The following is a 17,960-nucleotide window of genomic DNA, read 5'->3' on the forward strand; positions in this document are numbered from 1 at the left end:
AAAACACTGGGAAGCCTGTTGGCTGTGGTGGCTGGGAGGGTATGGATGAGGTTGGAGGCCCCTTCCTCGGCCACGAAAGGAGAGGAGGCACACTGGGAGTAACAAGGGGACATAGACGAGCCTGTTGATCAAGCCGTGGCTCTGCTGTTCTTAAAGAGCTCCAGTGCTGGGTTTGCATTCAATCCAAAAAGATTAGAGCCATCAAAGGGCATGTCCATAAGTGAGGCTTGGACATACCATGAAAAGCCAGTGGTTCTCAGCAAGGCATGGAGCTGCAAGTCCAGACTACGAAATGGCTCTACACAGCGAGCCATTCTTGTCCAGTCCACATCTTATGGTAAACTTTGCTGCTTCTCTCCTGTCCGCAATAGCCAGGGAGAGTATGCTTTGGGCCTCCTTAAAGACTATAGGCAGCACTTGGGAAACCAAATCCCAGGTCAAATGGGTATATTGGCTCACAATGCATGCAGTGTGCATCGACCTCAGTGCAAAGCTGGACAAGAGAACATTGTTTTGCCAAAGGTATCCAGCTTCTTGGATTCTCTATCTGGTGCAGTGGGAGGGAAAATGCAGGGTTGATCCTAGATGTTGAGGTTCTAACGACAAAGCTCTCCCCGGTGAGGGGCAACTGTCCTATGCACAGGAGCCCCTGTGCAAGGCTTGGACCGGCCATGAGTAGGACATCAGTAAGGGCTTCATTCAAGAGGAGTAGGGCTTCAAAGGGGCAACTCCCGGCTGAAGCACCTCTGTCAAGACGTTCATCTGGACTCCCACTGTCGAGCCGCCATTCGCATCACCATAGCGAAAGAGGGTCCCTCCTCTGTAACCACAGTAACAGGAGACCAGACCAGTGCCAAGTGAGGTGTCTAACTCATGGCCTCCACCAGTTCCTCATACTAGTTGTCCTCATTCTCATCTAGGAGATGCTGGTTTTTGTCTCCTTCTACAGGCCTGTCAAATGTAAAAGGCACTAGCTCCAATCTGGAGAGAATGGTCCTGGTTGGTGCCGGAACCGACGTTGAAAGATGTTGTTCCAGCTACATGTCAGAGTTGGGGATGGCAGCACCGGGGACGTCGGCAGTGAAGCAGTCACCAAGGAAGGTCTCGGTTTTCCTGAAGGCTCCATTGCCCAAAGGGCACCGAGGGCAAACGCACCAGGGGGGATCCTGTGGGGACCTTCCCGAGCCAGTGGGGCAGATGGCGTTCCAGAGGGGCCTGGCCACCCAAATATGAGATGCATGGCCTCATAAAATTCCTTAAGCTGGGCAGGGGTCGGTCTGGTTTTGGGAAAGTCAGGGAAGCCTGGAGCAGACCCTGGCTCAGGCTCCACCAAAACATGAGGCCTGCAGTGCTGTTGCTTTATCGCCTTTTTTGAAGGCTTCAGCAGACGCAGCAAAGTCGAAGACTGCTTCAACATCTGCCTGTGACAGGCCCCATATGGTTCGAAATCGGGCGGGTTCTTATGGGACATCCTCCCAAACCAGGAGAAAAAATCTCACTAAAAAAGTGTCAACAAAAAGTCATGAAAAAAGCCAGTCAAAAAACGACTGAGGGTAGCTCTGATCGGATCTGATCATGCTTTCTGTTAGGAAAGGAAACAACTGGCTTCAGAGTATAAGTGATGTGTTATAACCAAATACAGGAGAAGGTTCCCTTTGTGCAATTAGTGGTCTCAACCAGGTTGTCAAACAGTCTTTGAAGGCCATTTGTGAACAAGTCTCACCGGGTAAGTAAGCCAGCCTCTGTACAGAGGCATGTCAAATCGAGATCGTAGGTTCCTCTAACCTGGCATCACGCAGAGTGGGAGGGCAGGGGTACATGGCACCGGATCCCGGTACTAACACCCCTCCTCCAGCAATGCCTAGCTACCTTAATCAGTGCATTCCATTCAACTAATGGGTTTATTGAGACTGATCTCAGCAGCCATTTCAGAATGCTTTTCGGTTGCGTGTCTGGAAAGGAGTCACCCAGTTCGCATATAGCTTTGCAATGGAGGTTCTGCACACCAGTACCCCATTTCAAAGTGAACAGAGCTGACATGATATCTACCGGAAGAAGCTTCAATTTAAAACTACCAGGATGGCTGAGAAGAGGTAGAGCAAATAGGAGAGCATGGGGAAAATGGTAGTCCACACCAAAATGGGACAGAGGACTTCAAGTTAGTCAGTGCTCTCCCAAGGTTACCTGCTACCAGATCTTCCTCTGTATGAGAGTTCCAGACTTGGAGATATTTAATGCAACCAAAGGCCTAGGTAAGGGGGGTGGCAGGCAGTGTTTGACAGTGTGCTGACAATATTGTAGTGAGAAGAAATAAGCACAATTTGCTCCCGCTAATCCATAATCTAGAAGGGCAATGAGGTGCGCCATGGGAGCTTTGTACTGGCAAAGGTAGACCAGAGCATCATCCACAAATAGCGATATGATGTGCCACCTCCCATCCACCTGTACAACCCAGTCTGGGCCGTCGCTCGCAATGCGCAGGTCAAAGGATCCATGGCCATTGCGAAAATGATAGGGGGGGGGGGGGGCAATGGACACCCCTGGTGAGTGCCATTCTCTATGTGAAGTAAGCCGGAGATTACCTCGCATGTTTTCACTCATGCCACTGAGGCCATGTAAAGGAGTTTTATCTAGGATAGGATCACAGACCCAGCCACTACAGGGAGTCAAATGCCTTTTCCACAGGTAGTGAAGCAATCCATGGGCAGAATCCTGTGGAATGTGCCCAGTCTAATATAATAAACAATTGGTGCATACTTAAAAAGGTGCTGCATCCCGGAATGAAACCATTTTGATCCAGGTTGACTATTAATTGTGCTGTTTGGATTACTCTAGTTGCCAGTATTTTCCCCTGTATCCATCTTATAATCCAAAATTCAATAAAGATATGGGGCAGTCTGAACCAACCAAAAATGCACCTCCGCCTGACGAACGAGAACTCTGAGAACTGTTTTACTCAGAGTGTGGAAGCTGCCCCAATGTCTGCGCTGCCTCATTCACCTGTAGTAACCTGCAGGGCCAATTGGAAGGCGCATTTGTCATAAAATGCCATGGGGAAGCAGTCCATTCCAGGCGTCTTACCCCTGTCCATTTGTAAGGTTGCCCATCTGACAGCTTTGAACTTTAGCGGGGAGTCTAATTCAGAACGCTGTGTTGCGTGCTTATCTAGGATCCTGATCGATACTGTGACCTTATGCCCCTATTCGGCTATAAATCCATGTATTCCCTATATTGGCATAACCGTTCAAGTGCGATATTCAGAAAGTCATCTCTGGCCTCACACGAACAGAGCCACATTCCAGAATAGTTCTCTGCCACTTCCTTTGCAACCAATTAGTGCAATGACAGAGCAGAAGTCACTATCTGAAGATTCCTAGATTAACACTCCGAGTTCTTCAACAAGATAAAAACTCAGCAAACCTGGAAATCCCCGCTTGCTGTGTTTTGATTAGTAATGGAACTCTAATGAGCAACTGATAGCTATCACTTCCTAGTGACATCTTTAATTGACGTCTTATGTCCGGCAAACTTACGTCAAACCAGGCACCTGTCAGGTATAAATATTATCAACGTTGCCTTAAGCAATGAGCGTTCCTGTTGCTGCAGCCTGCTGCCCATCGCCTGAAGCCGCTGATACCATTATCGCTGCTAAAGCGCGAACAATGGTGTGGTGTAACTAGGAGCTGAACAGCCGTCCCTCTGCGAAGAGCCCAGCGGATGCCAAGCTGCCCGCGGACGCTGTCCCCCCTCCTCCTCCTCGACGCGCTGAAGAGAGACGCTGTCTTTCTCCTGCTGAGAAATCCAGCTCCAGCGTTTCTAGTCTGCCCTCGCGGGTGACTGGGATACCGAGTTCCCCCTGAAGGAGATACCAGACCTCCATCATTCTATTCAGAGGTATGGTGTTGACTAAACCCTTAGAAGAGAATTCTTGAAGCAAACCTTGGCAAAACCAACTTAACTTAAAGCTACTTACTTACTCCCCTCCCAAGTATTAGGCTTAGGTCAGGTACACTGGGGTAGGCGTAGTTAGAAGCACCAGTTGAGTATTTTAGCCTAATGTATATATGAATGTATATATGTTTTATTACTTTTAAACCATTGTATGGCTAAGAAACCATATCAATGCTTTTACAGTATTATTTCGCAATACTTATCTTACTGTACGTACTTTTTATAATAACAAGTCTTGTAATTGTGGCAATACATTTCTCTTGTACGAGAGGAAAGACTGTTCAATAAATGTTAACCCTTTATTGGCAAACGCCCGTCTCTCTATTCTCTACAACTCGTGAAAGTAAACTGCACTAACCTGACTGAGTAAAATAAATGTCTATTGTTTCACACGACCCTAGAGATTGACTCTTGATCTGAGGAGCAAAGTTGTCATGTTGCACGGTTGTTGGAAAGCTGAATCCCTTCTTGTCTGTGCCAGGGAAGCTGATCACTTCCCATGCAGAGAAGAAAGTTTCCAGTGATCTCTGAGCTAGTTGGTAACACACCCAATTAAGTTTAGCATAGTCAGTAGAGGCCTGGAAGATCCGCACTTCTACGTCGATACTACTGTTTATGTTATTCCAATGCGCAGGGCCTAGTGGGAAACTAGGAACTACACTACATGGCGCCCAAACGTTTGGTAAGGCGATAAACTAACGCAAGACGTTAGAGTAACTCAGTCGTGCATTTTTCACACAGACCCCTTTCTCCCGTAAATACTCCAATAGACGTCTGGAGTGGGTAAAAGGTTAAAATCCGGCCGAACTCAGTAGGAAGAGATTCCTATGTAAAGCTCTGGTTTATTCAACGTTGAAGGATACAGTGTTCCAAAATATTGTGCACCTAATCTTTGTCTCCTTGGAGACCAACTCTGCAAAACCTGCATTTATACAATGCCAGGAGAAAACGGAACCACTGGGGCCGCAGTAGATGCGACTCAGCAGGGTCCCGACGATACGGTACCGGGTGCAATTATCATCCCGGCACATTTAAGAAAATCTATAACGTTAAAACTTATAGAGAACGGACTGACACCACAAGGTGGTACAGTAATTTTCGTGATAGAGGCACACGAATATCGGCAGACAGAGGTATTCTATTCATGGATAAACTTTCCAGCGGCAAACGCTACAACAAAAGAGTTTCACTATTACAAAATAGAGAAACCTCCGGAAGAGTACGCTCCTTTCGAGGAGACTGAAATCCCACTAAAATTCCAAGAGCACCTGCTCTGGTTTAATGGCGCCCTAAAACATAATTATCACATTACCAGGCTCGGTCCACTAGGTAGACCAGGAGCAACGTGGCCGGTTCTAGCCAACTACACACCACATCCTGACATTGGAAAAATGTCAAAAGAAGAACTTAACAAAAGCATATAGAGAGTTAGTAAAATTATTTATTAAAAATAATTTAAACACTCCTAAAAAGAGCTGGGATGGAAATAAACAATCCACTCCCAAGGAAAACGTTTTCCAGTCCAGAGGAAGGTCTCCTCGACGGAGGGAAAGAACTCCGACTCGAGAACACCAGTCTCCCCAGAGGGAGCCCTCTGAGAAAAGATATAACCTTAGAAATAGGGATAATCTGAAAAAACCTGATAGATATCAAAGTATTGATACACGTCCCTCTCGATCTTTTTCGCAGAAATCGGAAAGAAGAGGACGGTCAGACCCAGGAGAGCACACCAAGTCCAAAGACAAGGAACCTGCTCAGAGTAAAAAATCTCAATTTTCAAAAAAGAAGGTAGCCAGTATTAGAGTAATCAACCATGCCGAGAATACTGAGGACACAGTTGAAAAACGGGGAGTGGGCATTGACAATGTTGGACAGTGCAGCAGAAATCAGTATAGCGCGCAAGATCTTGATGAGTCATCTGGAGACAGTGGACACGAATGAATACATTCAGGTTGAAACTGCCGACACCAGACTTAGCGAGCCCCATAAAATATACGAAATAACATTGCGTATAGAGGGTGATAAGACTAGGAAAATAAGAGGTCTATTTTGGGATAAGCTCTCAAAAGGCTATGATATTCTGTTAGCTGAAAAAGATTGGCCCCCAGAGTTTGTCAGGGAGTGCCCTCGTGGCGAAGAAGTGATTATGCCTGCCTTCTCGAATCACATTCCGATTCACAAAAAATATACAAATGCAAGGAAATGGGCAGTAGCCCAGGCACCGGCATTATATAAAAATCATGTAGGATGGGATGAGGACTCACCTCCTCACAAAATCCAGCTAAAAAGTGAACCAACTGCCCAACGGCAGTATCCCATTAAGCAAGAAGCTAAAAAACAAGTCAGGGAGATTTTAGATCAACTTGAATACCAGGGGGTGATTGAAACATGCACCTCTCAAATGAACAATCCTTTGTTTCCTGTCTCCAAGCCAGACAATTCATATCGTTTAGTTTTGGACTACAGACACCTTAATACATGTTGCAAAACATTTGTAGTACAAAACTCGCATAGTGCAGCCCTAATGAATAACATAGTTAGGAAAAAATATAAAACGACATTAGACATATCTAATGGTTTCTTTTGTCAAAACATTGCACCAGAAAGCAGATATTTGACCGCTTTCTCAGCATTTGGGTCGCAGAAAAATTCTGTCGACTCCCACAGGGGTTCAAGAACAGCCCAGGACTATTCTCAGCTAGGGTAACAGAGTTACTACAAATCTATGATGATGAGGCATTATCTTACGTAGATGATATCTATCTCACAGACGACGACTTGGATACTCACTTGAAAAGAGTGAACACCATTATACTTGGGTTCGAAGCAGAGGGTTACAAATTCAACTTTAAAAAGTCTCGAATTGCCCATCTGACAGTACTATTTTTAGGGTACGAATTATCAAGTGAAGGGAAAAGCCTAGCGGACAACTTCTTAGAGAAGTGCGCTGTACTCCAAGCTCCAAAAACGCTGAAGAATTTACAATCCATACTAGGTTTTCTGAATTTCAGAAGAACTTGCATCCTAAATTACGCAGAGAGGGTTAAACCTCTCTACGAACTAATTAAACCTGATTTTAAACAAATCAATTGGACTCAAAAACACACAGAAATTTTGAGATCACTGCAAACAGACATGTTAGCTAAAACTAAATTAGATACACGTGACAACACACGCGATCTTGTAATCCGAGTCATCCCAGGAAGATGCGGAATCACGTACCTGACCTCTAATGAGGGAGAAAGGGTACCAATTTCAATTAAATCTCACTTGTACACACAAGCAGAAAAAACATTCAGTCCCACAGAAAGAACTGTGAAAGCAGTGCAAATCGCATTAGCGAATGAACGAGAACTAGCACACGGTAAAAGGATTAATATCCTAACAGCGGAATCCGCCTTCGAGGCGCTATTCAGCCCAGTAAACCTGCCGACAGTGTCACTGGATCCGAAATGGATACAGTGTGTAGATTCTCTAGGAGCGGAAGATGTGAAATACTATTTCGCCCCGCAATTCGAAGAACTGAATGATTTAGAATATGAAGAAGAATATCCTCTGCCAATCGAACTTCTGCCTCTCCCACAATACGCCTGTATAATCTATACAGATGGATTTGTACAGCATTTCAACGTAGAGAGAAAATCCTACGATGCAGCATGTGCGATCATTAAAGGTCGTTGGCTGTGCGGTAAATTCAGACCGAAAGTAACAAAAACTGAATCTGTAAGAAACTGTTCAGTTCAGAGAACTGAAATCAGATGTTTAAAGATGGCGCTCGAAAATGCAGAACGTGAATTCCCCACACTTATCGTGTGTGATTCTCATTTTTGCGTCAACTCTTACAACAATAAATTGCAGGGGTGGATTGAAAACGACTACAAAGATGACACAGGTGCCACAATAAAGCATAAATTGCTCTGGAAACAGGTAGCTCTTTTACACAAAGAACTACAAAAGACTCACGTGATTCACGCACAGAGTCTTCAACGTGATGGCGTTCACGTTGTAGGGAATTCATTGGCTAATACAGCCACAGCGGAAGCAACTAAACCGGCTTCCGTAGCCACAAAAAAGCGTACAGAAAAATACATAGACGGGGAAACCATGCTGGCAGTAAAAACGACAGTAAAAGGCGACTGTGCAGCACTACCCGTGAACTATCCACTCAATTATGCATACGTAATCGATGCAAACTCCGTTCCTTTTGTTCGAATCCCTGGAGTGGGGGACAGAGTAATTCCAAACACGAACAGGAGAATATTTTTAATAGCAGACGCACACATGGGTTTGGGTCCTAGGCACAGAGAGATCAAGGAATCACTGACTGAATTACAATCAGTGTACTGGTGGCCGGGAATGAGTGTAGAACACCAAATATATGCAAACAACTGTGAAAACTGCAATAGGGATCGCAGTAGTGAACCATGCTACCGGCTACCGATCAGAAACAGCGTAACGCTGCCTACACCCCATCCTGCGTCCTATTAAACAGTTAAGGCTAAACACACTTAAATAATGTAGCCTCCAGCGCTCGGCTGACGCTAGAACGGTTATAAAAGATTTCCGAGTCTTTATCGGCACATACGCAATTACCACGTTCCATTCTGACCAGGGTCCTGCTTTTAGCTCTCGAGCTTATAAGGAGGCCATGGCTAGCATGGGAATTGGGTTGCGGTATTCTAGTCCGTCGCACCCCGAAGGGAATAGTGTGGTAGAAAGAAAAAACCGAGACATAAAGCGATCTATAACAGCGAAGGTATTAGGTTCAGGCGCTGGGTGGGTCAAACATTTAATAAGTGTCCAGACTAGTCTTAATAACTTGCCAAGAAATTCTCTAAAAGGTTTCAGCCCATACGAACTATTGTTCGGAATTAGAATGAACATTCAGGACCTCGATAGTCAGATGTCAGTGGTACAAGAAAAAACAACAGACTTTGACATCAAAGATCGTTTGGCTGTTTTACAGGAACTGAATGAAACAAGAAAATCCTTAAGCAACATAAAGTTAAAACAACAGCCAACTACCATGACGAGGCACCACAAGCAACAGCCCCAGCAAGGCCTGTCTGGATTCCAAAGATTGGGGATCTAGTCAGAGAAAAGATTGCGGTGAAGAAGGAATTTGGGCCTTCTTACAGAAAAGCAGTACCTGTCTTGGCAGTCACCGGAACAAGATCAGTTGTACTACCGCCCCTTGCTGGTAAAAAGGAGAACAGAGTCGTGTCTATCGACCTGGTAAAACCACAAGCATGTGGCCTATAATCAACAGTAGGCCCAGTGGACTCCCAAGAAACAACAGAATACCCAAACTTGCAACAATCCAAGAGGTTCAAACTGAAAGACTAATCACATTCGATCAGCCTGCAGTGCACAGAGAAGGACTATGCAGTAATGCCATGGAACTCGTACCTCTTGAGACACAGATTGAAACGGTTCGTCAAGAAACACCAGTCTACAATAATGTGGCATCAGAAAGTTCTACAGAGAGACAGATTGAAAGAACAATCCCATCAATTGACAGAACTGCCTCTGGTTTTTTCATCAACTTCGACAACTTCTCTGAAGATCAAAACGACCCAGAAGTGATGCCAGAAACTAAAAAGTATTCTAAAGAAAAAGCAAAGGAACTCTTTCATCAACTAAAGGAAATCTACCTTATTTCACCTTGGTTAGAGTTCTGGTTCGGTCTAGGTGTATTTTTCCTCCTGCTTTGGCTCATCATGGTACTTTGTTTGGGAAAATTCATTGAGGGAAAGTATAGTACAATGGACACAGCAAGTCAGAACATCAACCTAGTCCTGAAACCACACAGATCATCCCACGTGAAGAAAAGAGAACTGTCAACAGTAAATGTCACAGCAATTCCAATACCTGGTGGGGTAGTATGGGAGAAAACTGACTATGAGATCTATGGTCCGGTCGAAATCCTGAAGTATCCTCATCAACTGAAGGTTTCCTTAAGTGACTTTGTAAAACCTAGTACATTCTCTGATGATTGGGACTTTAACAGTATTAATGACATGATGTCTGATTTAGTAATGTCAGCTAGATTCACAGATCATGATTATTTACAAGGTTCATCTAGTTATGAGCAATTATTTTGCTACACACATTATGGTGATCATTACTTGCATAAATCTGCACAGCCTAGAAATGTTTTTATGTATAATCAATGGGAAGATTGTGCTACACCACCTAAAAGCAGTTCTAAAACATTTTTTGAGAAATTCAAATACTTCTTGGGGTTTAACACCAGTAATGCAGAAACGTTTTATTACAAACTGTTAGATAAAACAGGAATGAAAACAATGCTGACAAATTCTAAATTGATATATTCAGAAGCATTTTATGACAAAATGATGACATTTGGTTTTTGATTATTGGAAAAATAACAGTGAAACGAAAACAATTCGGGGTACAAAAGATTGGCAGGTACAAGGCCTTGAAGCACTATTCAGAACCTGCATGATACCAGAACAAATGATGTTTTTAAATGACACAATACACCAAACATCCTGTCTTGGCCTAGCTAAGATCAAAGACCTTAATAAACCGTCTATTCCAAAGCCAATACCTGAAAATACAACTGCAGATATTGAGTTAGACGTGTCACAAATTTTACATTTTAACAGAACACATCCTGATTGGAAAAAGTGGTTAATCTGGCCTACTGACACAAACAACTGTCAAGATAGATTCCTGAACAAAACACAGGGGTTAAAAATGACCAGACTAGACCCGAGATACTCCCAGAGACAACATCCAGGGATAATAACAACATACAGTGTAGGTAAACTCTGCCTTGAATGGCTAACATCATCCACACTGGCTGAAATTAAGCAACACTTGTCTTTACTAAAAGATGGTGCTGATTTGCGCGATTTCATTCTTGGACCACGCAAACAGCGTCAAAAGCGTTTCATAGCGACCAGTATCTATGCTGCTTACAACGAGGCTTGGAATGTCAAACAAATTGAAACAGCTGAAAAAATACGAGAAATTGATCGTATTAATTTGGAAAAATCACTTTCTGTAGTGGACAATGGGTTAATGACTCTGTCTTCCAGAATATATTCGTTGGACAATATTGTATCCTCTGCCTTTGATGTGATAGATAGAGACTTGCTAATGTTATAACATGGCCAGTCGCAATTACGTTCTGTTATACAATTGGGCTGGACGCTGCAAAATCTTCGTTCAGGCTATGTGCCTTGGCGTTTAATCAACACAACGTCATTATTTTCCATTTTTAACCTTACTGATAAACAGATCAGTTTGGCACAGAAAGGAGCAGACTATACAATCCTGAGCATCGAAACACTTGAGAGATTACCATTGACAATGTCAGAGAGTCCTGTCATTGAATGGATAATACACGGAATTATCACAATTCCGATAACAACTTTCCGATTTAAAAAGTGCCTTGAATACATACCTACTGGCTAGTATGAACAATTGGGTAAAGGATATGTAAAATCAGAATGGAAATTACCATACACACATTCTTGCTACAGTGACGGCGACAAAAATGTATTTTTTAGTGGTGAAAATTGTAAACATTCACTAAGCGGTATACTTTTGTGTCAGGGTATTAATTTACACGGAGCATGTGATGGAAATTCTAACAACCTTTCATGCCACCAGCTAGTCACACCTGCAACTCAGATAGAGCCCTTCTTTATGCAACTTGCAAACGGGAGTTACATTCTTAGAACTGATCACAGATGTTGTGGCCTAGTGCCAGGGAAAAGTTATCTAGTAAGTGTAACATCCATGGTCAAATGCTGTATGCAGGCATTGTTCCCGAGTGGGCCTGTAGACACAGTGACTCCCATCTGGCCTCGTCTGAATCTCTATTCTATACGAATTGATACTTTAAGCAAAATGAAGTCTGTGCTTTTGCAGACAACAGTGCCCATAACGTCATCAAAAGAGACGTATGATCTTCTAGTTGCAAGGACAGCTACTGAAGTTAATGAACTTTTATCAACAAATTGCCCCGTGCATTTCGTAGAAATGCTTAGCCAACTCCTTAACATGTCTAGTGCCACAGGCATCCCAGGCATATTTAAGACGATTTTTACGGGACTGCTAACACCATTTCAAGCAATTTTGGGAATCGTTCCTAATTTTGTCCACTCTGTTTTTGGCGGCATACCCTTATTTTTGGGACTTGTAGCAGGGATTTTATTTTTGACCGTCCTGCTTCGTTATGGCAAGCCAAAGCTCAGACATAGCTCCCATGGGAATGGAAGAGACAATCCTAGCAATGCGCTACCGGGACAGGAGAACTAACGTCCTTGGATTGGCCAGGCTGAGAGATCTAAACATGACCTGGTTCCTTTCATTCAGACCTATATGGCAGAACTGTATCTTACCGGTACTTCGATGTATGCTATGCGGAGATGAGTGCGTGTTGGACATCTGTCTTTCACTTCCATCAGCAGTACCAATGGACGTCGATACTTTGCTCAGTCCGATAACGGCTCACGCATTGTGTTGTCCCCAGCGGCTACCAATCCTGATGAGGGCATTCGTTGAGACTCCTGTGCTACGATTAGGTGGTAACAGTGGAGCGAGTGACAAAAGCAACATCACCCAGGTACGACCATCTGTGAGCATTGCTGATCCTGCCTATGATGACAGCATTCATTCTCACACCTGCCAAGTTACAGCACTATCGAATTTGGTTGAACTGTCACCTGATTTTGTAGACCAATTCTTTGAGAGCCTGTCTGATATGATGTTCTCACCCGAACAGAAACAATAACTTTAGAAGCATTCCGACACACAGCGTTCCCATGAACTCTGAATTCGGCCTTCAGTTTTGATCAACAAAAACTGCTAAAAGCGTTGGAACTCTATTTCCCCGTTCAAGCATTAATTCTTTTGAATTGGACATTTTTTAATATTGACCTTTTTTTTGGCACGAACAATTCTTTGCTTAACGTAAAAACTATTCTTAGAGAACAGAAGCTTCACACTTCTATTTCTAAACACATCTAGAGACATAATAAGTTACACCAGCCTCTAGCACATTTATTGCAATGCATTTAAATGTGATGATTTATCTCGCCCTTCTTCTGTTTCAGAGATATTTCATGTGTAATTCTTTTTGCATAATCGTTCATTGATTTCATATGCAATAATTTTTGAATGATTTCTATGCTTCAAAAACGTACAGTACCTAAATTTCACGTATTACATTATACGCCTATTTCGAATGCATTTATGTATTTTGGGGTGGGCAATGTTACACATGCATCCTATTGCTCTAGTTTTAGTAATTTGATGGACATGAACCCGTGGAGTGGATGTTGCGTGCTTATCTAGGATCCTGATCGATACTGTGACCTTATGCCCCTATTCGGCTATAAATCCATTTATTCCCTATATTGGCATAACCGTTCAAGTGCGATATTCAGAAAGTCATCTCTGGCCTCACACGAACAGAGCCACATTCCAGAATAGTTCTCTGCCACTTCCTTTGCAACCAATTAGTGCAATGACAGAGCAGAAGTCACTATCTGAAGATTCCTAGATTAACACTCGAGTTCTTCACAAGATAAAAACTCAGCAAACCTGGAAATCCCCGCTTGCTGTGTTTTGATTAGTAATGGAACTCTAATGAGCAACTGATAGCTATCACTTCCTAGTGACATCTTTGACGTCTTATGTCCAGCAAACTTACGTCAAACCAGGCACCTGTCAGGTATAAATATTACCAACGTTGCCTTAAGCAATGAGCGTTCCTGTTGCTGCAGCCTGCTGCCCATCGCCTGAAGCCGCTGATACCATTATCGCTGCTAAAGCGCGAACGATGGTGTGGTGTAACTAGGAGCTGAACAGCCGTCCCTCTGCGAAGAGCCCAGCAGATGCCAAGCTGCCCGCGGACGCTGTCCCCCCTCCTCCTCCTCGACGCGCTGAAGAGAGACGCTGTCTTTCTCCTGCTGAGAAATCCAGCTCCAGCGTTTCTAGTCTGCCCTCGCGGGTGACTGGGATACCGAGTTCCCCCTGAAGGAGATACCAGACCTCCATCATTCTATTCAGAGGTATGGTGTTGACTAAACCCTTAGAAGAGAATTCTCGAAGCAAACCTTGGCAAAACCAACTTAACTTAAAGCTACTTACTTACTCCCCTCCCAAGTATTAGGCTTAGGTCAGGTACACTGGGGTAGGCGTAGTTTGAAGCACCAGTTGAGTATTTTAGCCTAATGTATATATGAATGTATATATGTTTTATTACTTTTAAACCATTGTATGGCTAAGAAACCATATCAATGCTTTTACAGTATTATTTCGCAATACTTATCTTACTGTACGTACTTTTTATAATAACAAGTCTTGCAATTGTGGCAATACATTTCTCTTGTACGAGAGGAAAGACTGTTCAATAAATGTTAACCCTTTATTGACAAACGCCAGTCTCTCTATTCTCTACATCTCGTGAAAGTAAACTGCACTAACCTGACTGAGTAAAATAAAGGTCTATTGTTTCACACGACCCTAGAGATTGACTCTTGATCTGAGGAGCAAAGTTGTCATGTTGCACGGTTGTTGGAAAGCTGAATCCCTTCTTGTCTGTGCCAGGGAAGCTGATCACTTCCCATGCAGAGAAGAAAGTTTCCAGTGACCTCTGAGCTAGTTGGTAACACACCCAATTAAGTTTAGCATAGTCAGTAGAGGCCTGGAAGATCCGCACTTCTACGTCGATACTACTGTTTATGTTATTCCAATGCGCAGGGCCTAGTGGGAAACTAGGAACTACACTACAGCTGGAGAGTTTGGAGTGTTGATAGGTGAAGGGTGAGTAAATAGGTCTCAATATATTTTACCTCCACTGTCTCTGGGGGGATGGGGGATACAATGAACTAACATTTTCCCAGAATGTGTGATTGATTTCGTCCTATGTGCTCACTATATGACGCTGTGATATTCTTACAGCCGCCACTGGGAACTGGGCACTTACCAACACAAGAGTCAGCCAAGGATGCGCCCGTCTTCTCCACTTCTGTCCGATGGCAGGCCATGTATTCATTGTAGTCTAGAGAAGTCTAGCTAAAGTATCCCTATGTTCCAATTTGACTTGGGCCAACTGGGTGACAGCAGATGGATCCACATCTCCAGCACTCGGATCCTGGGTTTAAAGGCTATTAATTCCCTGTGAACCATCATCGTGCTCCAGTAGGTCACCTTAATAGTCCCCTGAGCCCAACTTTAAAGGCCTCCAATTCCGCCAGGATATCAGAGGCCGTGCCTGTGTTTTTGCAGAAATAATTGCCCATTGCATTTGCTAGGATATCAAAGTGCCTCCACTGAGAGGTGTCATGTGGGTAATCGTTGGGCAGTCGCCCCACATTCTAGTGTTGGCAGTAAGAGGTTATGAATTGACAAGCTACATCCCAGGTATTCAGCCCTCCTCACCTTTGAGGCTAGGTCTGTGGCAAAATATAAGAAGTGTATCCTGAGTAGTGCGAATATTCCCTAGTGGCTGGATAAACGCAGTGCCATGTCAGATACCTCCATGTCTACTGTGGGGTGCTGTAATGTAAAAGGAACCCACGATGCAATCAACACCAAAACACCTCTAGCATAGCTAGAGTATGTAGTTCTTACCGTAGTTCCTACCACAGTTCCCCCACCACCGTTTGCACAGCTTCAACAGTTACTCTTGTGATAGGTGTGTCGCTTGTATACAGGCCACATGCAAATATCACTGCTACAGTTAGAGGTTAATTTGATCACTTGATGTGACTGGCCATGACCCGACATTCCCCAGGTTATGATATTAGTAGAGGTGCAACACGTTGTTAGTAACATCCCACATTTTTTATGGTCCTTGATGTGGGCCCCCAGATATACCGTTGTGCTGTGTGTGTGGAGGACTGATATGTAGATTGGCAAAGAAAATACGGAACATAACAGGCATTGACCATTGGGGCAAAAACACCTCAACTCCTAAACTCAGGTCAAGACACAAATGGTCATTTGACTGCACCACATTGCATTTATCTGGGTCTTCCTTCCCTTTGGGGGAGGCACCGAGGGCATTATTCCTATGGGCCAAGGTAGGATCCACCATTGTAGGAGGTTAGAAGAGCCTTTTGCATTATACGTGGCCTCCTTTCCAGCATGTCCATGTAATAGGTAAGGCTGAGCCCCGTCAGCAGTGTCCCTTAGGCATGACTGGGTCGGTTTCTGCGTGATGATAACCTTTCCCTGTGAAATTGCAGGAACAGTGATGCTGTCAGCAACTAGATAGCACACAGTCCGAAGTCATTAGGGGAATGTCCAGCCCTCCTCCTAGGATCGGATCTATCACAGCTAAGTCTGCGTTGTCTTAATCCCCCAGGACCCCTCCCAACATCAATGTCCATGGGAAGGGAGGTGGTGAGTGGCTGCATTGTTCAACCTCTACGATCGCTTACATCCTTTCTAGCGCAGCTTGTTCCCTAGTTGGGCCCATGCGTCCTCTCTTGGTCTTGTGGCGCCAACTCTGCATCCCAGTCCAACCGCCGCCATCTGCGTCGGTCCTCCGTTCCATGGGTATTCTTCACTACTTTCTATCCAGGCCAGACCTCCTACGGGGATGAATAGATCAAGGTCGTGCCTCTGTGTATGATCTTAAGCTTGGCAGTGAACAAAGGACACACTTCAGTTCTGGGCAGTGCAAGTGTTGTTTTATTTTGTTAAAGGGTGCTCTATTTCTCTAGACCTTGGTGGCATAGTCCAAGAAGATTAACATTATAGTACTCCACTTGCCAGCTGCCTTTGCATGTGCCACCTGGAGGATATGGTCTTGATCGCGGTAGTTAAAAAGCCACGCCAATATAGGTCTTGGCGGTAACAGAAAGGGTGATCGACCCAGCACTCTAAGAGAGCGTTCCACAGAAAAGAGGGCAGATTGGCATTCCCCCATACCGTGTGAACCAACCAGTGCTACAGAAAGAGTTCCACGCTCAAGCCTTTGGCTCACTCTGGAAAGCCCACTATCCTGATATTATTTTGCCATTCTCCCCCTCTTTACATCGTCGATCCACTGTTTTAAATACCGGATTTCGCCTCAAATCCCAAAGGGACCATAGCTGCAACTACACCTCCGTAACTGAGTGGTTCAAGGTCGCAAGTGTAGACTTAAACAACTCTTAGTGTGTTTATGGTTCGCCCTCAGTAGGCCCACGTTGATTACCAGGGTATCGAACTTGGGATCCAGTGGACATTTAATATCCAGTATGTCCTTGTGGATCTCAAACTTTCCAGAGAGTTCTGTGAGCATTTGTTCAATAGCAGGACAGGGCGAATTAGCAGGTGCATCAGCTCAATTCCGGTCTTCCCTGTCTTTAATCAGCTGAGTTGCTTTATTTCCTAATAGCTTCACCACGACATGCTCTCTTGGCAGTGGTGGAGCAAGAGAGAAGTAGAAGTTTGTGGAAGTGGGTAACAGTATGTCCACTCTGGGACTTAGGAGCACATGCAATCTCCCAAAAGGATGAACGGGGAGAGCGTACAGCATGGGGGGTAGGGAAGGTTTGGCCAGTCCCCGGTGACGACCGTAGCAGGCTAATGTGAGTGGAACCCCTGTGCTCCGCCACAAGCCCAGTGTCCACTGTTGTGCAGCCTTAAAGACAGAGCCGGAGAACATGCAGAAAAGACCCTCCAGGAGTAGTTGTCATGGACGACCGCAACTCATAGCCCTCTAAAGGCCGCACCTGCACATCAGTCCCGGGAGAAGGCACAGACTTCTTTGGTAGTTCGAAAAGCACTACGCACACATGTGCCGCTGCACTATGGCACGGGGGTGAGTGACGCACCTTTTGAAGGTAGGGCGCAGTCTCAGTGCCTCCACGGGCTGAGCATCTGTTGTAATCCAGCGAGGGTTGGTGCCAGGCATCTCAGACCGCCGGGAAAGGGGTACCGGAAGCCCTCCGCCCGCTACGCTGGTGGGTCCTGTGGTTTCTGGCCCAAATGCAGTTAGAGGTATGGAAGGGTAGTACACTCCTGCTGGTGTG

The 17,960-nt window shown here is 44.6% G+C and overlaps 1 protein-coding gene across 1 annotated transcript in view; it reads right to left on the reverse strand.

Moving 5' to 3' along the window:
• LOC147688566 (BOS complex subunit NOMO1-like) overlaps positions 1-17,960 on the reverse strand; it is a 301,458-nt gene that overhangs the window by 62,088 nt on the left and 221,410 nt on the right. The window lies entirely within an intron of this gene.

The sequence above is a fragment of the Lissotriton vulgaris genome, chromosome 10 (genome assembly GCF_964263255.1).
Source record: "Lissotriton vulgaris chromosome 10, aLisVul1.2, whole genome shotgun sequence".
Lineage (NCBI taxonomy): Eukaryota > Metazoa > Chordata > Amphibia > Caudata > Salamandridae > Lissotriton > Lissotriton vulgaris.